The sequence below is a fragment of the Pseudophryne corroboree genome, chromosome 2 (genome assembly GCF_028390025.1).
Source record: "Pseudophryne corroboree isolate aPseCor3 chromosome 2, aPseCor3.hap2, whole genome shotgun sequence".
NCBI classification, from domain to species: domain Eukaryota; kingdom Metazoa; phylum Chordata; class Amphibia; order Anura; family Myobatrachidae; genus Pseudophryne; species Pseudophryne corroboree.
Genome location: NC_086445.1, coordinates 248,426,104 through 248,445,458, shown reverse-complemented (window position 1 = coordinate 248,445,458; position 19,355 = coordinate 248,426,104).

Here is a 19,355-nt window from a genome sequence, read left to right as displayed (position 1 = left end):
AACAGATTGACCACCCGTGAATCCTTGTTAAGCGAATTAAGGGCTGCATCCACAAGTCCCACATGCCTAGCGGAATCGCTCCGTGTTAGCTCCTCCTTCAATGCCTCCAGCTTCTTCTGCAAAAGCCTGATGAGGGGAATGACCTGACTCAGGCTGGCAGTGTCTGAACTGACTTCACGTGTGGCAAGTTCAAAGGGCATCAGAACCTTGCACAACGTTGAAATCATTCTCCACTGCACTTGAGACAGGTGCATTCCACCTACTATATCGTGCTCAATTGTATAGGCTTGAATGGCCTTTTGCTGCTCCTCCAACCTCTGAAGCATATAGAGGGTTGAATTCCACCTCGTTACCACTTCTTGCTTCAGATGATGGCAGGGCAGGTTCAGTAGTTTTTGGTGGTGCTCCAGTTTTCTGTACGTGGTGCCTGTACGCCGAAAGTGTCCCGCAATTCTTCTGGCCACCGACAGCATCTCTTGCACGCCCCTGTCGTTTTTTTAAAAAATTCTGCACCACCAAATTCAAGGTATGTGCAAAACATGGGACGTGCTGGAATTGGCCCAGATTTAATGCACACACAATATTGCTGGCGTTGTCCGATGCCACAAATCCACAGGAGAGTCCAATTGGGGTAAGCCATTCCGCGATGATCTTCCTCAGTTGCCGTAAGAGGTTTTCAGCTGTGTGCGTATTCTGGAAAGCGGTGATACAAAGCGTAGCCTGCCTAGGAAAGAGTTGGCGTTTGCGAGATGCTGCTACTGGTGCCGCCGCTGCTGTTCTTGCGGCGGGAGTCCATACATCTACCCAGTGGGCTGTCACAGTCATATAGTCCTGACCCTGCCCTGCTCCACTTGTCCACATGTCCGTGGTTAAGTGGACATTGGGTACAGCTGCATTTTTTAGGACACTGGTGACTCTTTTTCTGAGGTCTGTGTACATTTTCGGTATCGCCTGCCTAGAGAAATGGAACCTAGATGGTATTTGGTACCGGGGACACAGTACCTCCAACAAGTCTCTAGTTGGCTCTGCAGTAATGATGGATACCGGAACCACGTTTCTCACCACCCAGGATGCCAAGGCCTCAGTTATCCGCTTTGCAGTAGGATGACTGCTGTGATATTTCATCTTCCTCGCAAAGGACTGTTGAACAGTCAATTGCTTACTGGAAGTAGTACAAGTGGGCTTACGACTTCCCCTCTGGGATGACCATCGACTCCCAGCGGCAACAACAGCAGCGCCAGCAGCAGTAGGCGTTACACGCAAGGATGCATCGGAGGAATCCCAGGCAGGAGAGGACTCGTCAGAATTGCCAGTGACATGGCCTGCAGGACTATTGGCATTCCTGGGGAAGGAGGAAATTGACACTGAGGGAGTTGGTGGGGTGGTTTGCGTGAGCTTGGTTACAAGAGGAAGGGATTTACTGGTCAGTGGACTGCTTCCGCTGTCACCCAAAGTTTTTGAACTTGTCACTGACTTATTATGAATGCGCTGCAGGTGACGTATAAGGGAGGATGTTCCGAGGTGGTTAACGTCCTTACCCCTACTTATTACAGCTTGACAAAGGGAACACACGGCTTGACACCTGTTGTCTGCATTTCTGGTGAAATACCTCCACACCGAACTGACCGAAGAGCTGATTTTTTTGGTATTTTCACCTGGCATGTCAACGGCCATATTCCTCCCACGGACAACAGGTGTCTCCCCGGGTGCCTGACTTAAACAAACCACCTCACCATCAGAATCCTCCTGGTCAATTTCCTCCCCAGCGCCAGCAACACCCATATCCTCCTCATCCTGGTGTACTTCAACACTGACATCTTCAATCTGACTATCAGGAACTGGACTGCGGGTGCTCCTTCCAGCACTTGCAGGGGGCGTGCAAATGGTGGAAGGCGCATGCTCTTCACGTCCAGTGTTGGGAAGGTCAGGCATCGCAACCGACACAATTGGACTCTCCTTGTGGATTTGGGATTTCGAAGAATGCACAGTTCTTTGCTGTGCTGCTTTTGCCAGCTTGAGTCTTTTCATTTTTCTAGCGAGAGGCTGAGTGCTTCCATCCTCATGTGAAGCTGAACCACTAGCCATGAACATAGGCCAGGGCCTCAGCCGTTCCTTGCCACTCCGTGTGGTAAATGGCATATTGGCAAGTTTACGCTTCTCCGACAATTTTATTTTAGGTTTTGGAGTCCTTTTTTTACTGATATTTGGTGTTTTGGATTTGACATGCTCTGTACTATGACATTGGGCATCGGCCTTGGCAGACGACGTTGCTGGCATTTCATCGTCTCGGCCATGACTAGTGGCAGCAGCTTCAGCACGAGGTGGAAGTAGATCTTGATCTTTCCCTAATTTTGGAACCTCAACATTTTTGTTCTCCATATTTTAATAGGCACAACTAAAAGGCACCTCAGGTAAACAATGGAGATGGATGGATTGGATACTAGTATACAATTATGGACGGGCTGCCGAGTGCCGACACAGAGGTAGCCACAGCCGTGAACTACCGCACTGTACTGTGTCTGCTGCTAATATATAGACTGGTTGATAAAGAGATAGTATACTCGTAACTAGTATGTATGTATAAAGAAAGAAAAAAAAACCACGGTTAGGTCACTGGTATATACAATTATGGACGGGCTGCCGAGTGCCGACACAGAGGTAGCCACAGCCGTGAACTACCGCACTGTACTGTGTCTGCTGCTAATATATAGACTGGTTGATAAAGAGATAGTATACTCGTAACTAGTATGTATGTATAAAGAAAGAAAAAAAAACCACGGTTAGGTCACTGGTATATACAATTATGGACGGGCTGCCGAGTGCCGACACAGAGGTAGCCACAGCCGTGAACTACCGCACTGTACTGTGTCTGCTGCTAATATATAGACTGGTTGATAAAGAGATAGTATACTCGTAACTAGTATGTATGTATAAAGAAAGAAAAAAAAACCACGGTTAGGTCACTGGTATATACAATTATGGACGGGCTGCCGAGTGCCGACACAGAGGTAGCCACAGCCGTGAACTACCGCACTGTACTGTGTCTGCTGCTAATATATAGACTGGTTGATAAAGAGATAGTATACTCGTAACTAGTATGTATGTATAAAGAAAGAAAAAAAAACCACGGTTAGGTCACTGGTATATACAATTATGGACGGGCTGCCGAGTGCCGACACAGAGGTAGCCACAGCCGTGAACTACCGCACTGTACTGTGTCTGCTGCTAATATATAGACTGGTTGATAAAGAGATATTATACTCGTAACTAGTATGTATGTATAAAGAAAGAAAAAAAAACCACGGTTAGGTCACTGGTATATACAATTATGGACGGGCTGCCGAGTGCCGACACAGAGGTAGCCACAGCCGTGAACTACCGCACTGTACTGTGTCTGCTGCTAATATATAGACTGGTTGATAAAGAGATAGTATACTCGTAACTAGTATGTATGTATAAAGAAAGAAAAAAAAACCACGGTTAGGTGGTATATACAATTATGGACGGGCTGCCGAGTGCCGACACAGAGGTAGCCACAGCCGTGAACTACCGCACTGTACTGTGTCTGCTGCTAATATATAGACTGGTTGATAAAGAGATAGTATACTCGTAACTAGTATGTATGTATAAAGAAAGAAAAAAAAACCACGGTTAGGTCACTGGTATATACAATTATGGACGGGCTGCGGAGTGCCGACACAGAGGTAGCCACAGCCGTGAACTACCGCACTGTACTGTGTCTGCTGCTAATATATAGACTGGTTGATAAAGAGATAGTATACTCGTAACTAGTATGTATGTATAAAGAAAAGAAAAAAAACCACGGTTAGGTGGTATATACAATTATGGACGGGCTGCCGAGTGCCGACACAGAGGTAGCCACAGCCGTGAACTACCGCACTGTACTGTGTCTGCTGCTAATATATAGACTGGTTGATAAAGAGATAGTATACTCGTAACTAGTATGTATGTATAAAGAAAGAAAAAAAAACCACGGTTAGGTCACTGGTATATACAATTATGGACGGGCTGCCGAGTGCCGACACAGAGGTAGCCACAGCCGTGAACTACCGCACTGTACTGTGTCTGCTGCTAATATATAGACTGGTTGATAAAGAGATAGTATACTCGTAACTAGTATGTATGTATAAAGAAAGAAAAAAAAACCACGGTTAGGTCACTGGTATATACAATTATGGACGGGCTGCCGAGTGCCGACACAGAGGTAGCCACAGCCGTGAACTACCGCACTGTACTGTGTCTGCTGCTAATATAGACTGGTTGATAAAGAGATAGTATACTACTAATATTATATACTGGTGGTCAGGTCACTGGTCACTAGTCACACTGGCAGTGGCACTCCTGCAGCAAAAGTGTGCACTGTTTAATTTTAATATAATATTATGTACTCCTGGCTCCTGCTATAACCTATAACTGGCACTGCAGTAGTGCTCCCCAGTCTCCCCCACAATTATAAGCTGTGTGAGCTGAGCAGTCAGACAGATATATAATATATATAGATGATGCAGCACACTGGCCTGAGCCTGACCAGTGCACACAGATATGGTATGTATGTGACTGAGTCACTGTGTGCTGTGTATCGCTTTTTTCAGGCAGAGAACGGATTATAAATAAAAGTGGTGGTCACTGGTCACTATCAGCAAAACTCTGCACTGTACACTACTGAGTACTCCTAATGCTCCCCAAAATTGGTAAATCAAGTGTCTAAACGGAGAGGACGCCAGCCACGTCCTCTCCCTATCAATCTCAATGCACGTGTGAAAATGGCGGCGACGCGCGGCTCCTTATATAGAATCCGAGTCTCGCGATAGAATCCGAGCCTCGCGAGAATCCGACAGCGTCATGATGACGTTCGGGCGCGCTCGGGTTAACCGAGCAAGGCGGGAAGATCCGAGTCGCTCGGACTCGTGAAAAAAAACATGAAGTTCTGGCGGGTTCGGATTCAGAGAAACCGAACCCGCTCATCTCTACACCTCACATGCAAAACAAGGGCTATTATTCAAACCTTTTCGTGGTACCGAAACCAGATGGTTCGGTCAGACCAATTTTAACTTAGTAACTAAGGTTGAAAAAAGAAATTGTCTATCGAGTTCAACCTAGTTGTGGTCTCCTATGCAGTCTTATTATAGGACTAGTTATTTTTATGTTAGGACTAGTTAAATTAACTATAATGCGTGCCTACGCACCATAACCCTAAATATCTTTATCCAATAGGAATTTATCTAACCCATTCTTAAAGGTATTGACTGAGTCCGCAGTTACTACTCTCTCAGGCATGGAATTCCAAACACGTATTGTCCTTACTGTGAAAAAACCTTTTTTCCTCAATGTGCGGAAACGCCTCTCCTCTAACCTAAGCGAGTGACCACGTGTTCTCTGTGCTGATCTTATAGAAAACAGGTCCCTCCCAAGCTCTGTGTATTGACCCCTTATATATTTGTAGATGTTGATCATGTCCCCTCTTAGTCTCTTCTTTTCCAATGTAAACATGCCTAGCCTTGCAAGCCTTTCCTCGTATTCCAGCGTCTCCATGCCCTGGATAAGTTTGGTCGCCCACCTCTGATCCTTTTCTAGCTCCAGGATATCCTTTTTGTAATATGGTGCCCAAAATTGCACACAGTATTCAAGATGTGGCCTCACTAGTGATTTATATAATGGAAGTATAATACTCTCGTCCCTTGCATCAATTCCCCGTTTTATACATGCTAATATCTTATTAAAACAACAACAATGGCTGCGCTGTGTGTCGGCAGTTATATAAAAGAGAGAGCAAACGTGTAATATATAGATGTTGTAATTTAATAATAAAAATACAAGTAAAAATTAACATTAAAACAATTCTGGCACACCTATATCTGACTCAGGTGATTACTGGCTAATTTGGCCGTATGATAGAGAATGGCTAAAAATAAGGAAGTTCATATTCCACAGTTCAAGAGGAAAAGAAATTGTCGTGCAATTCCAAATAATTATCTCATAGACGTCACCATGTGAGTGGTTGTGAGCATATAATACCTCTTCCGAATGGGCTGGTGTAGAATAGCCGAGCGTCCCCGGCTAAACAGTCCTGTGTTGCCCAGTGTACTGCACAGCGGAGAGGGAATCTGGATGCTGCCTGTTAATAGACACTTGCCGCAGTGGAGAGGTAAACGGCAGCCTCCTGCAGCGGTAAAAGCTGTTCCACGGTTGTCACAGCGGTGAAGTAAGCAGCAGTCTGCTAAGACGGTGAGCCGGTCAGTGGTGGTGATGGCGAGACCGGTATGGATTGCACGAGAGTGTATCACCTGGACCAGGTGTGCACAGAGGCGGAGTTCTGACGCGTTTCGTCACGGTCACGTGACTTTATCAAAGGCTTTTATATAACTGCCGACACACAGCGCAGCCATTGTTGTTGTTTTAGTTTGTCTAATATCTTATTAGCCTTCTTTGCTGCACTCCTACTTTGGGTACTGCTGCTTAATTTGTTATCTATGTGAACCCCTAAGTCTTTTTCCAGTAAAGAATCCCCTAATATTACCCCATTTAGTATGTTTTGGTCTTGCCCCCACAGTGCATTACCTTACACTTGTCTGTGTTGAATCTCATTCTTCATTTTGCTGCCCATGCTTCCAGTTTAGTTAAGTCATTCTGAAGAGACTCAGCATCTCCCTCCATATTAATAACCTTACACAATTTGGTATCGTCTACGAAAATTGACACCATGCTCTCTAGCCCTACTGTTAGGTCGTTGATGAAAATGTTGAACAAAAGTGGTCCAAGTACAGACCCTTGTAGCACACCACTTAGTACTTAGTCCAATTTGAAAATGATCCATTGACCACAACGCGCTGTTCCCTATTATCTAACCAATTACTGAACCAAGTGCATTTTGTGCTCCCTAGCCCTATTTCTTGTAGCTTATAGATAAGACGCATGTGTGGTACAGTGTCGAAAGCTTTAGCAAAGTCTAAAAAGATTATATCCACCTCCTTACCCTGATCCAGGTTCGCACTTACTGTTTCATAAAAGCCAAGTAAGTTGGTCTGACATGATCTGTCCTTCACAAATCCATGAATGGTCTGGGCTTCACACAGGTCATTCCCTCTGCCACACATAAAAGTGGTCACACTCTCGATCTTGTCTTTCAGATTGGATTAGAAGTCACTGACCTAAAAATAAACCCAGTCATCTGGTCAGACCACTACTCCCTTTGGTTCTCAGTTGCAACCCCTCAAATAAGATCTCTGCACGTGGAGTTGACCAGGTATCGTCCAAGGAGGGTATGACTCCCCAGGCTCCTGCAGCAAATCTGGATCTCTCTGCTATACTGGGTGCCTGTTAAGATCCCTGTTCCCTAGTCCGTTATTATAATAGGGATGTTATGGCTGCAATTGATATTATCGCCCCTGTGCGTATAAGACCTCGTAAACCACAACGTCAAGCTCCATGGTTCGACAACAGTGTTAGTGAGCTCAAGAAAAGGGGGCATAGACTGGAAAGACGATGGAGGAAGACTAACCTAGTGGATGACAAAATAAAACTAATAAAGCATAACGAAGAATATCAATCGACAATCACCCATTAGAAATCACAGTTTCTGTCAAATGAGATCACAGCAGCAAACAATAGGCCAGCTCAACTTTTCCGCACAGTGGAGATGCTTTGCAAGCCAGCATGCCTGCAGACTGATGAGACCCTCTCCCAGGCAAGATGCAACGAGTTTGCAAACTTCTTTGCAGATAAAATATCCACCATCCGGGCTGGAATCTCCACAGTGCCATCAAAGGAGTGCCAAACTACAAAGCCTGCCAATATAAGCTACCTGCCTTCATGGACCAGCTTTGACCCAGTGGATGTAGAGGACACTGCTGAAATTGCTCGGATTTTGCGTCCCACCACCTGTGATCTGGACCCAGCCTCAACCAAGCTTCTAATAGGTTGTATGGATATAATTGGTCCTGTCTTTGCAAAAATTGTTCAATGCTCTTTGCAGACAGGCATTTTTCCTGGACCCCTAAAGGAAGCAATTGTTAGATCGCTTCTTAAAAAACCTAATTTAGAGCCTGACTGCATGACCAACTACAGACCGGTATCAAACCTTCCTTTCCTAGGAAAGGTTATTGAGAAAGTAGTTGCAAATCAACTGGAAACCCGCCTGACAACCCATGATATTTATGATCCATTTCAATCAGGAGTCAGGAGAAGACATCGCACTGAAACAGCCCTGGTGTGTGTTAAATGATCTTCTGATGGCAAGAGACAGAGGTGACTGTTCAATATTAATCCTTCTAGATCTCTCAGCAGCATTTGATACCGTGGACCATGGGCTTCTGATTGAGCGACTGATACATTTCTGTGGTCTGGATGGCACAGTCCTAAGCTGGTTCAAATAATTTCTCACAGGCAGGTCACAGAGAGTATCGTCTGGATTATACTCATCACCACCAGTGCCATTGCCATGTGGTGTCCCACAAGGTTCTATACTATCCCCCATGCTTTTTGCAGTATACATGCTCCCATTGGGCGAAATAATCAGGCGCCATGGCCTGGTCTACCACTGCTATGCAGATGATACACAACTGTACTTGTCTTTTGCTCCGGGCACTGATAACCCAATAGCAACCCTAAATGGCTGTCTAGCTGAGCTACAGGAGTGGATGAGTGCCAGTTGGCTGCGACTGAACCCGGATAAAACAGAGGTCCTTATGATATGACCGCAACATCAAAGGACAAAACTGCAGCATAGCCAACCAACTGGAATTACACTCGGGGATTCAGAATTACAGACCAGTGATCGTGTGCGGAATCTTGGTGTTGTCCTGGATGGTGGCTTGACACTTAAACATCAGATATCAGCCACAATCAAATCCTCATTCTTTCACCTGAGGAACATAGCCAGAATCAAGCACTTAATTCCCTCAGATGATATGCCAAAAGTCATACATGCATTTGTATCATCTCGATTAGACTACTGTAATGTCCTCTACCGTGGTCTCCCAGCAAAAGAATTGCAACGCTTACAGCTGGTGCAAAACACAGCTGCCAGGCTGTTAACCAACCAGCCCCGTTCTAGCCACATAACACCCATCCTCTACTCCCTTCACTGGCTGCCTGTAAGATGGCGAATCATCTTCAAGATTGGCTTACTGAGTTTCAAAGCATTACATGACCAGGGCCCAAGGTACCTGAAACAGCTTCTGACCCCATACTGCCCCACTCGATTACTGCGATCTGTAGATGAATGACTTTTAGCAGTACCTAGAATCTACCGTAATTCATCTGGGGGTCGAGCTTTTAGTCATGCGCCTCCGACTCTATGGAACTCACTTCCCCGCACAGTGCGAGAGGCCCCAACTATAGAATCCTTCAAAAGTAGACTCAAGACTTTCCTGTTTACTCAAGCATTTCCATAGTGTCCCTTTTAGTAACTTCATGCTTCTGTATTTTATGAAAATGAACTTCATTATTTTCTGTACTATATTATGCTATGTATCTGTTAAGCTCCTTGAGTCCTATTGGAGAAAGAGCGCTATATAAATAAAATTATTATTATTATTAGTCTTTCAGTTTCTACTTTAGCCGCTCTTATTCCTTTTTTGCATATTGTGTTACAGTCCTTATAGTGTTGAAATGATTGTATTTTTTAAATGCTGGTCTTTTTTTTGTCCATTAATTCCTTTATATTTTTGTTAAACCACATTGGTTTGGGATTTTTATTCCTTTTTTTGCTGCTGGTGGGAATAAATTTACAAGTATTATTAACTAGCATTGATTTTAATACATCCCATTTCTCTGTAGTATTTTTTTCCTTGAAACTGAATTTCCCATTCAATGTCCCTTAACGCTTCCTTCATCATGTCAAAGTTTGCTTTGCTAAAGTTTAGAGTCCTAGTTGAGCCAGTATAGGACTGCTTATGAAAACTGATATTGAATGTGACCATATTGTGGTCGCTGTTACCTATGGGCTCTCCTACTTCAATATTTGATATCAATTCCCCATTCTTAGTTAATACCAGGTCTAAGATTGCATTGTACCTAGTTGGTTCCTCGATTAATTGAACTAAGTAATTATCATTTAGCGTGTTTAAAAACATATTGCCCCTAGCAGTATCACATGAATTGATTTTCCAGTTTATCTCAGGATAGTTAAAGTCTCCCATCACTACTATGTCTCCTACTCCTGCTGCTCTTTCAATTTGGTTCAGTAACAATTTCTCGTCAGACACATTAATACCAGGTGGCCTGTAGCATAACCCCAATAATAACTTCTTTATTCCTTTACCCCCGCATGCAATTTCTACCCATAACATCTCAATAGTATTTACAGTCCCTTCTTGAATATCTTCCCGTATAACAGGTTTTAGAGAATTTTGAACTTGAAATCGTTGAACCCTTACCTGAGGATGTTCAAATTCAAAATGGAGTCTCTCAGAGCAGTGATTTCATATCTGGAGGAGGGGGAGTTTCTGGTATTCCTGGATATCAAGGATGCGTACCTCCACATTCTGATTTGGCCGCCCCACCAGGCTTATCTCAGATTTGCACTGTTAGACAGTCACTATCAATTCCAGGCACTGCCATTCGGCCTCTCCACAGCACCGAGGGTGTTCACCAAGGTGATGGCAGATATGATGGTTCTCCTCCCCAGACAGGGGGTGAACATAATCCCATATCTGGACGATCTGCTGATAAAGGCATTGTCCAGGGAGAGGTTGTTGCATTCCATTGTTCTCATGACTCATCTGATCAGGGAACGTGGTTGGATCCTGAATCTTCCATAATCACATTTGGAGCCGACCAGGAGGTTGTCTTTTCTGGGAATGATCCTCGACACGGAAGTGCAGAGGGTGATTCTTCCGGAGGAGAAAGCGTTGGTGATACAAACAATGGTCTGGGATGTCCTGAAGCCAGCCCGGGTTTCGGTTCATCAGTGCATTCGCCTTCTGGGGAAGATGGTGGCCTTGTACGAGGCTCTACAGTATGGAAGGTTTCATGCTCAACCCTTCCAACTGGATCTCCTGGACAAGTGGTCGGGATCTCATCTACATGCACCAGAGAATATGTCTGTCGCCGAAAGCCAGGATTTCACTCCTCTGGTGGCTACAACTACCTCACCTTCTGGAGGGCCGCAGGTTCAGGATTCAGGACTGGATCCTTCTAACCACGGATGCAAGTCTCCGAACTTGGGGTGCAGTCACTCAGGGGGAAACCTTCCAAGAAAGGTGGTCAAGCCTGGAATCCAGCCTTCCAATAAACATTCTGGAACTAAGAGCCATCTACAACGGTCTTCTCCAAGCGGACCATCTTCTGCGAGATTGAGCCATTCAAGTGCAGTCGGACAATGTAACGACGGTGGCTTACATAAACCGACAGGGCGGAACAAAGAGCAGAGCTGCAATGTCAGAGGTAACAAGAATCATCCTCTGGGCAGAAAAACACGCGTTGGCGCTGTCAGCAACCTTCATTCTGGGAGTAGACAACTGGGAAGCTGACTTCCTCAGCAGACATGATCTCCATCCAGGAGAGTTGGTACTCCATCCGGAGGTGTTCACGGAGGTAACAGATCTTTGGGGTGCACCTCAAATAGACATGATGGCCTCTTGTCTCAACAAGATGTTTTGGCAGTATTGTTCCAGGTCAAGGGACCCGCAAGCCATGGCGGTGGATGCCCTAGTGACTCCGTGGGTGTTCCAGTCGGTGTACGTGTTTCCTCCACTTCCACTCATTCCAAGAGTTCTACAACTCATAAGGAGAACAAGACTTCAGGCAATCCTCATTGCTCCAGACTGGCCAACAAAGGCTTGGTACCCGGATCTTCTGGATCTACTGCTAGAAGAGCCGAGGCCTTTTCCTCTTCGGGAGGACCTACTGCAGCAGGGGCCGTTCGCTTATCAAGACTTACCGCGGCTACGTTTGACGGCATGGAGGTTGAACGCCAGATATTAGCTCGGAAGGGCATTCCGAACAAGGTTATTCCTACCCTGATACAGGCTAGGAAAGGAGTAACGTCTAAACATTACCATCGTATTTGGAAAAAATATGTATCTTGGTGTGAGTCCAAGAAGTTTCCTACGGTGGAGTTTCAACTGGGACGGTTTCTCCTATTCCTGCAAGCATGTGTGGATATGGGCCTCGGGTGGGGATCCGTAAATGTCCAGATTTCGGCCTTATCCATTTTCTTCCAGAAACAATTGGCTTCCCTCCCTGAGCTTCAGACTTTCCTGAAAGGGGTTCTGCACATCCAGCCTCCCTTTGTGCCGCCTACGGCGCCCAGGGATTGATTCGAGCCTCTACCGGAGGTTGAGGTAAAGTTTGTCTTGTAAGAGCCCCTACTTGATCTTCCATGAAGATAGGGCTGAACTCCGGACACGTCAGCAGTTCCTTCCGAAGGTTGTGTCGGCATTTCATATCAACCAACCTATTGTGGTGCCAGTGGCTACTGACTCCTCAATTTCATCAAAGTCCTTGGATGTTGTAAGGGCTCTGAAAATCTATGTGAAGAGGACTGCTCGTTACAGAAAATCGGACTCTCTGTTTGTCCTGTATGATCCCAAGAAACTTGGGTGTACTGCTTCTAAGCAGACGATCTCTCGCTGGATCAGGTTCACTATCCAGCATGCGTATTCTACGGCAGGCTAGCCGTGTCCTACATCTGTTAAGGCCCACTCTGCTCGTAAGGTGGGTTCTTCCTGGGTGGCTGCCCGGGGTGTCTTGGCTTTACAGCTTTGTCGAACACGTTTGCAAAGTTTTACACGTTCGAAGTTTGGTCAATCTGTTCTGCAGGAGCCTCCGCGCTCTCCCTCCCATTCTGGGAGCTTTGGTGCATCCCCATGGTACTAATGTGGACCCCAGCATCCTCTAGGACGTAAGAGAAAAATAAGATTTTACTCACCGGTAAATCTATTTCTCGTAGTCCGTAGTGGATGCTGGGACTCCGTAAGGACCATGGGGAATAGCGGCTCCGCAGGAGACTGGGCACAACTAAAGAAAGCTTTAGGACTACCTGGTGTGCACTGGCTCCTCCCTTATGACCCTCCTCCAGACCTCAGTTAGGATACTGTGCCCGGAAGAGCTGACACAATAAGGAAGGATTTTGAATCCCGGGTAAGACTCATACCAGCCACACCAATCACACCGTATAACTCGTGATACTATACCCAGTTAACAGTATGAACAATAACTGAGCCTCTCAACAGATGGCTCAACAATAACCCTTTAGTTAAACAATAACTATATACAAGTATTGCAGACAATCCGCACTTGGGATGGGCGCCCAGCATCCACTACGGACTACGAGAAATAGATTTACCGGTGAGTAAAATCTTATTTTCTCTGACGTCCTAAGTGGATGCTGGGACTCCGTAAGGACCATGGGGATTATACCAAAGCTCCCAAACGGGCGGGAGAGTGCGGATGACTCTGCAGCACCGAATGGGCAAACTCTAGGTCCTCCTCAGCCAGGGTGTCAAACTTGTAGAATTTAGCAAATGTGTTTGACCCCGACCAAGTAGCTGCTCGGCAAAGTTGTAGAGCCGAGACCCCTCGGGCAGCCGCCCAAGAAGAGCCCACCTTCCTCGTGGAATGGGCTTTCACTGATTTAGGATGCGGCAGTCCAGCCGCAGAATGTGCAAGCTGAATCGTGCAACAGATCCAGCGAGCAATAGTCTGCTTTGAAGCAGGAGCACCCAGCTTGTTGGGTGCATACAGGATAAACAACGAGTCAGTTTTCCTGACACTAGCTGTCCTGGAAACATAAATTCTCAGGGCCCTGACTACGTCCAACAACTTGGAAGCCTCCAAGTCTTCAGTAGCCGCAGGCACCACGATAGGTTGGTTCAAATGAAAAGCTGATACCACCTTAGGGAGAAACTGGGGACGAGTCCTCAATTTTGCCCTATCCATATGGAAAATCAGATAAGGGCTTTTACATGACAAAGCCGCCAATTCTGACACACGCCTGGCCGAAGCCAAGGCCAACAGCATGACCACTTTCCACGTGAGATATTTTAATTCCACGGTTTTCAGTGGCTCAAACCAATGTGACTTTAGGAAATCCAACACCACGTTGAGATCCCAAGGAGCCACTGGAGGCACAAAAGGGGGCTGAATATGCAGCACTCCCTTAACAAAAGTCTGAACTTCAGGTAGTGAAGCCAGTTCTCTCTGGAAGAAAATCGATAGAGCCGAAATCTGGACCTTAATGGAACCCAATTTTAGGCCCATAGTCACCCCTGACTGTAGGAAGTGCAGAAAACGGCCCAGCTGAAATTCCTCCGTTGGGGCCTTCCTGGCCTCACACCACGCAACATATTTTCGCCAAATGCGGTGATAATGGTTTGCGGTCACTTCTTTCCTAGCTTTAATCAGCGTAGGAATGACTTCCTCCGGAATGCCCTTTTCCTTCAGGATCCGGTGTTCAACCGCCATGCCGTTAAACGCAGCCGCGGTAAGTCTTGGAACAGACAGGGCCCCTGCTGCAGCAGGTCCTGTCTGAGCGGCAGAGGCCATGGGTCCTCTGAGGTCATTTCTTGAAGTTCCGGGTACCAAGCTCTTCTTGGCCAATCCGGAACAATGAGTATAGTTTTTACTCCTCTTCTCCTTATTATCCTCAGTACCTTGGGTATGAGAGGAAGAGGAGGGAACACATAAACCGACCGGTACACCCACGGTGTCACTAGAGCGTCCACAGCTATCGCCTGAGGGTCTCTTGACCTGGCGCAAAATCTTTCTAGCTTTTTGTTTAGGCGGGACGCCATCATGTCCACCTGTGGCCTTTCCCAACGGTTTACAATCAGTTGGAAGACTTCTGGATGAAGTCCCTACTCTCCCGGGTGGAGGTCGTGCCTGCTGAGGAAGTCTGCTTCCCAGTTGTCCACTCCCGGAATGAACACTGCTGACAGTGCTAACACGTGATTTTCCGCCCATCGGAGAATCCTTGTGGCTTCTGCCATCGCCGTCCTGCTTCTTGTGCCGCCCTGTCGGTTTACATGGGCGACTGCCGTGATGTTGTCTGACTGGATCAGTACCGGCTGGTTTTGAAGCAGGGGTTTTGCCTGACTTAGGGCATTGTAAATGGCCCTCAGTTCCAGAATATTTATGTGTAGGGAAGTCTCCTGACTTGACCATAGTCCTTGGAAGTTTCTTCCCTGTGTGACTGCCCCCCAGCCTCGAAGGCTGGCATCCGTGGTCACCAGGACCCAGTCCTGTATGCCGAATCTGCGGCCCTCTTGAAGATGAGCACTTTGCAGCCACCACAGCAGAGACACCCTGGTCCTTGGAGACAGGGTTATCAGCCGATGCATCTGAAGATGCGATCCGGACCACTTGTCCAACAGGTCCCACTGAAAAGTCCTTGCATGGAACCTGCCGAATGGAATTGCTTCGTAGGAAGCTACCATTTTTCCCAGGACTCGCGTGCAGTGATGCACCGACACCTGTTTTGGTTTCAGGAGGCCTCTGACTAGAGATGACAGCTCCTTGGCTTTCTCCTCCGGGAGAAACACTTTTTTCTGTTCTGTGTCCAGAACCATCCCCAGGAACAGTAGACGTGTCGTAGGGACCAGCTGTGACTTTGGAATATTTAGAATCCAACCGTGCTGTTGTAGCACCTCCCGAGATAGTGCTACCCCGACCAACAACTGCTCCCTGGACCTCGCCTTTATCAGGAGATCGTCCAAGTACGGGATAATTAAAACTCCCTTTTTTCGAAGTAGTATCATCATTTCGGCCATTACCTTGGTAAATACCCTCGGTGCCGTGGACAGACCAAACGGCAACGTCTGGAATTGGTAATGACAATCCTGTACCACAAATCTGAGGTACTCCTGGTGATGATGGTAAATGGGGACATGCAGGTAAGCATCCTTGATGTCCAGTGATACCATGTAATCCCCCTCGTCCAGACTTGAAATAACCGCCCTGAGCGATTCCATCTTGAACTTGAATTTTTTTATATATGTGTTCAAGGATTTCAAATTTAAAATGGGTCTCACCGAACCGTCCGGTTTCGGTACCACAAACATTGTGGAATAGTAACCCCGTCCTTGTTGAAGGAGGGGCACCTTGACTATCACCTGCTAGGAATACAGCTTGTGAATTGCCTCTAGTACTGCCTCCCTGCCTGAGGGAGTTGTTGGCAAGGCAGATTTGAGGAAACGTCGGGGGGGAGACGTCTCGAATTCCAGCTTGTACCCCTGAGATACTACTTGAAGGATCCAGGGATCCACCCGTGAGTGAGCCCACTGATTGCTGAAGTTTTTGAGACGGGCCCCCACCATACCTGGCTCCGCCTGTGGAGCCCCAGCGTCATGCGGTGGACTTGGAGGAAGCGGGGGAGGACTTTTGCTCCTGGGAACTGGCTGTATGCTGCAGCTTTTTCCCTCTACCTCTGCCTCTGGGCAGAAAGGACGCGCCTTTAACCCGCTTGCCTTTCTGGGGCCGAAAGGACTGTACCTAATAATACGGTGCTTTCTTTGGCTGTGAGGGAACATGGGGTAAAAATGCTGACTTCCCAGCTGTTGCTGTGGAAACGAGGTCCGAGAGACCATCCCCGAACAACTCCTCACCCTTATAAGGCAAAACTTCCATGTGCCTTTTAGAATCTGCATCACCTGTCCACTGCCGAGTCCATAATCCTCTCCTGGCAGAAATGGACATTGCACTTATTTTAGATGCCAGCCGGCAAATATCCCTCTGTGCATCTCTCATATATAAGACTGCGTCTTTAATATGCTCTATGGTTAGCAATATAGTGTCCCTGTCTAGGGTATCAATATTTTCCGACAGGGAATCTGACCACGCAGCTGCAGCACTGCACATCCATGCTGAAGCAATAGCTGGTCTCAGTATAATACCTGTGTGAGTATATACAGACTTCAGGATAGCCTCCTGCTTTCTATCAGCAGGCTCCTTTAGGGCGGCCGTATCCGGAGATGGTAGTGCCACCTTCTTTGACAGGCGTGTGAGCGCTTTATCCACCCTAGGGGATGTTTCCCAACGTGACCTATCCTCTGGCGGGAAAGGGTACGTCATTAGTAACCTTTTAGAAATTACTAGTTTCTTATCGGGGGAAGCCCACGCTTCTTCACACACTTCATTAAATTCCTCAGATGGGGGAAAAATCACTGGTAGTTTTTTCTCCCCAAACATAATACCCTTTTTTGTGGTACCTGGGGTAACATCAGAAATGTGCAACACATTTTTCATTGCCTCAATCATGTAACGTGTGGCCCTATTGGAAGTTACATTAGTCTCATCGTCGTCGACACTGGATTCAGTATCCGTGTCGACATCTGTGTCTGCCATCTGAGGTAGCAGGCGTTTTAGAGCCCCTGATGGCTTCTGAGACAGCTGGGCAGGCACAGGCTGAGAAGCCGGCTGTCCCACATCTGCTATGTCGTCAAACCTTTTATGTAAGGAGTTGACACTTTCACGTAATTCCTTCCACAAGTCCATCCACTCAGGTGTCGGCCCCGCAGGGGGTGACATCACATTTATCGGCATCTGCTCCGCCTCCACATAAGCCTCCTCATCAAACATGTCGACACAGCCGTACCGACACACCGCACACACACAGGGAATGCTCTGACTGAGGACAGGACCCCACAAAGTCCTTTGGGGAGACAGAGAGAGAGTATGCCAGCTCACACACCAGAGCGCTATATATACACAGGGATTAACACTATAACTGAGTGATTTTCCCTTATAGCTGCTTATATGTATACTACTGCGCCTAAATTTAGTGCCCCCCCTCTCTTTTTTACCCTTTGTAGTCTTGAAACTGCAGGGGAGAGCCTGGGAGCGATCCTTCCAGCGGAGCTGTGAGGGAAAAATGGCGCCAGTGTGCTGAGGGAGATAACTCCGCCCCTTTTCCGGCGGACTTCTCCCGCTTTTTTATAGATATCTGGCAGGGGTATTTTTCACATATATAGCCTCTAGGACTATATTATGTGATTTTTATGCCAGCAAGGTGTTTAATATTGCTGCTCAGGGCGCCCCCAGCGCCCTGCACCCATCAGTGACCGGAGTGTGAGGTGTGCATGAGGAGCAATGGCGCACAGCTGCAGTGCTGTGCGCTACCTTGTTGAAGACCGAAGTCTTCTGCCGCCGATTTCCAGGACCATCTTCTTGTTTCTGGCTCTGTAAGGGGGACGGCGGCGCGGCTCCGGGACCGGACGATCGAGGTCGGGCACTGTGTTCGATCCCTCTGGAGCTAATGGTGTCTAGTAGCCTAAGAAGCCCAAGCTAGCTGCAAGCAGGTAAGTTCGCTTCTTCTCCCCTTAGTCCCTCGTAGCAGTGAGTCTGTTGCCAGCAGATCTCACTGAAAATAAAAAAACCTAAAATTATACTTTCTTTTCTAGGAGCTCAGGAGAGCCGCTAGTGTGCATCCAGCTCAGCCGGGCACAAGATTCTAACTGAGGTCTGGAGGAGGGTCATAGAGGGAGGAGCCAGTGCACACCAGGTAGTCCTAAAGCTTTCTTTAGTTGTGCCCAGTCTCCTGCGGAACCGCTATTCCCCATGGTCCTTACGGAGTCCCAGCATCCACTTAGGACGTCAGAGAAATAGGATTTTAATTACCTGCCGGTCAATCCTTTTCTCGTAGTCCGTAGAGGATGCTGGGCACCCACCCAGCACTTTGTGAACCTGCAGTGGTTACTTTGTTCAGTACTGCTTAATTCTTGGTTTAGTACTGTTCTGTTACTTGGTTAAGTAATATTGTTCAGCCATTGCTGATGTTTCAAGCTTGGTTTGCCTTGTTTGTGTGAGCTGGTGTGAATCTCGCCACTATCTGTGTAAAATCCTTCTCTCAAAGTTGTCCGTCTCCTTGGGCCCAGTTTCTAGACTGAGTATGGTGGGAGGGGCATAGAGGGAGGAGCCAGCCCACACTCTCAAACTCTTAAAGTGCCAGTGGCTCCTAGTGGACCCGTCTATACCCCATGGTACTAATGTGGACCCCAGCATCCTCTACAGACTACGAGAAAAGGATTTACCAGTAGGTAATTAAAATCCTATTTTTCCATCCCATCCACAAGCGAACCAGATGAGGTAGCCATGTTGGGCGCAGAAGGTTACACTGTAGGGGGTGAGCCATACAAGGGCCCAGTGTATATATGGGAAAACTAACACTTGTGTAGTAGTAGAAGTATGATTTAACCTGTATGGAAAAAAACCACATGAAGAACATCTTGCCCGAGGAGGAACTATCCGAGGCTACCATCTTAGGGTGCACTGTATAGGTCACACTGGCAGGGTGTGCAAACAGTGGAGGTACATATTACAGGAATAGCACACAGTGGGGTGGAGGGGAGGAAAAAAAACACATTTGCAGGAAATCAATGGAAGGGGGAAAATTAGGA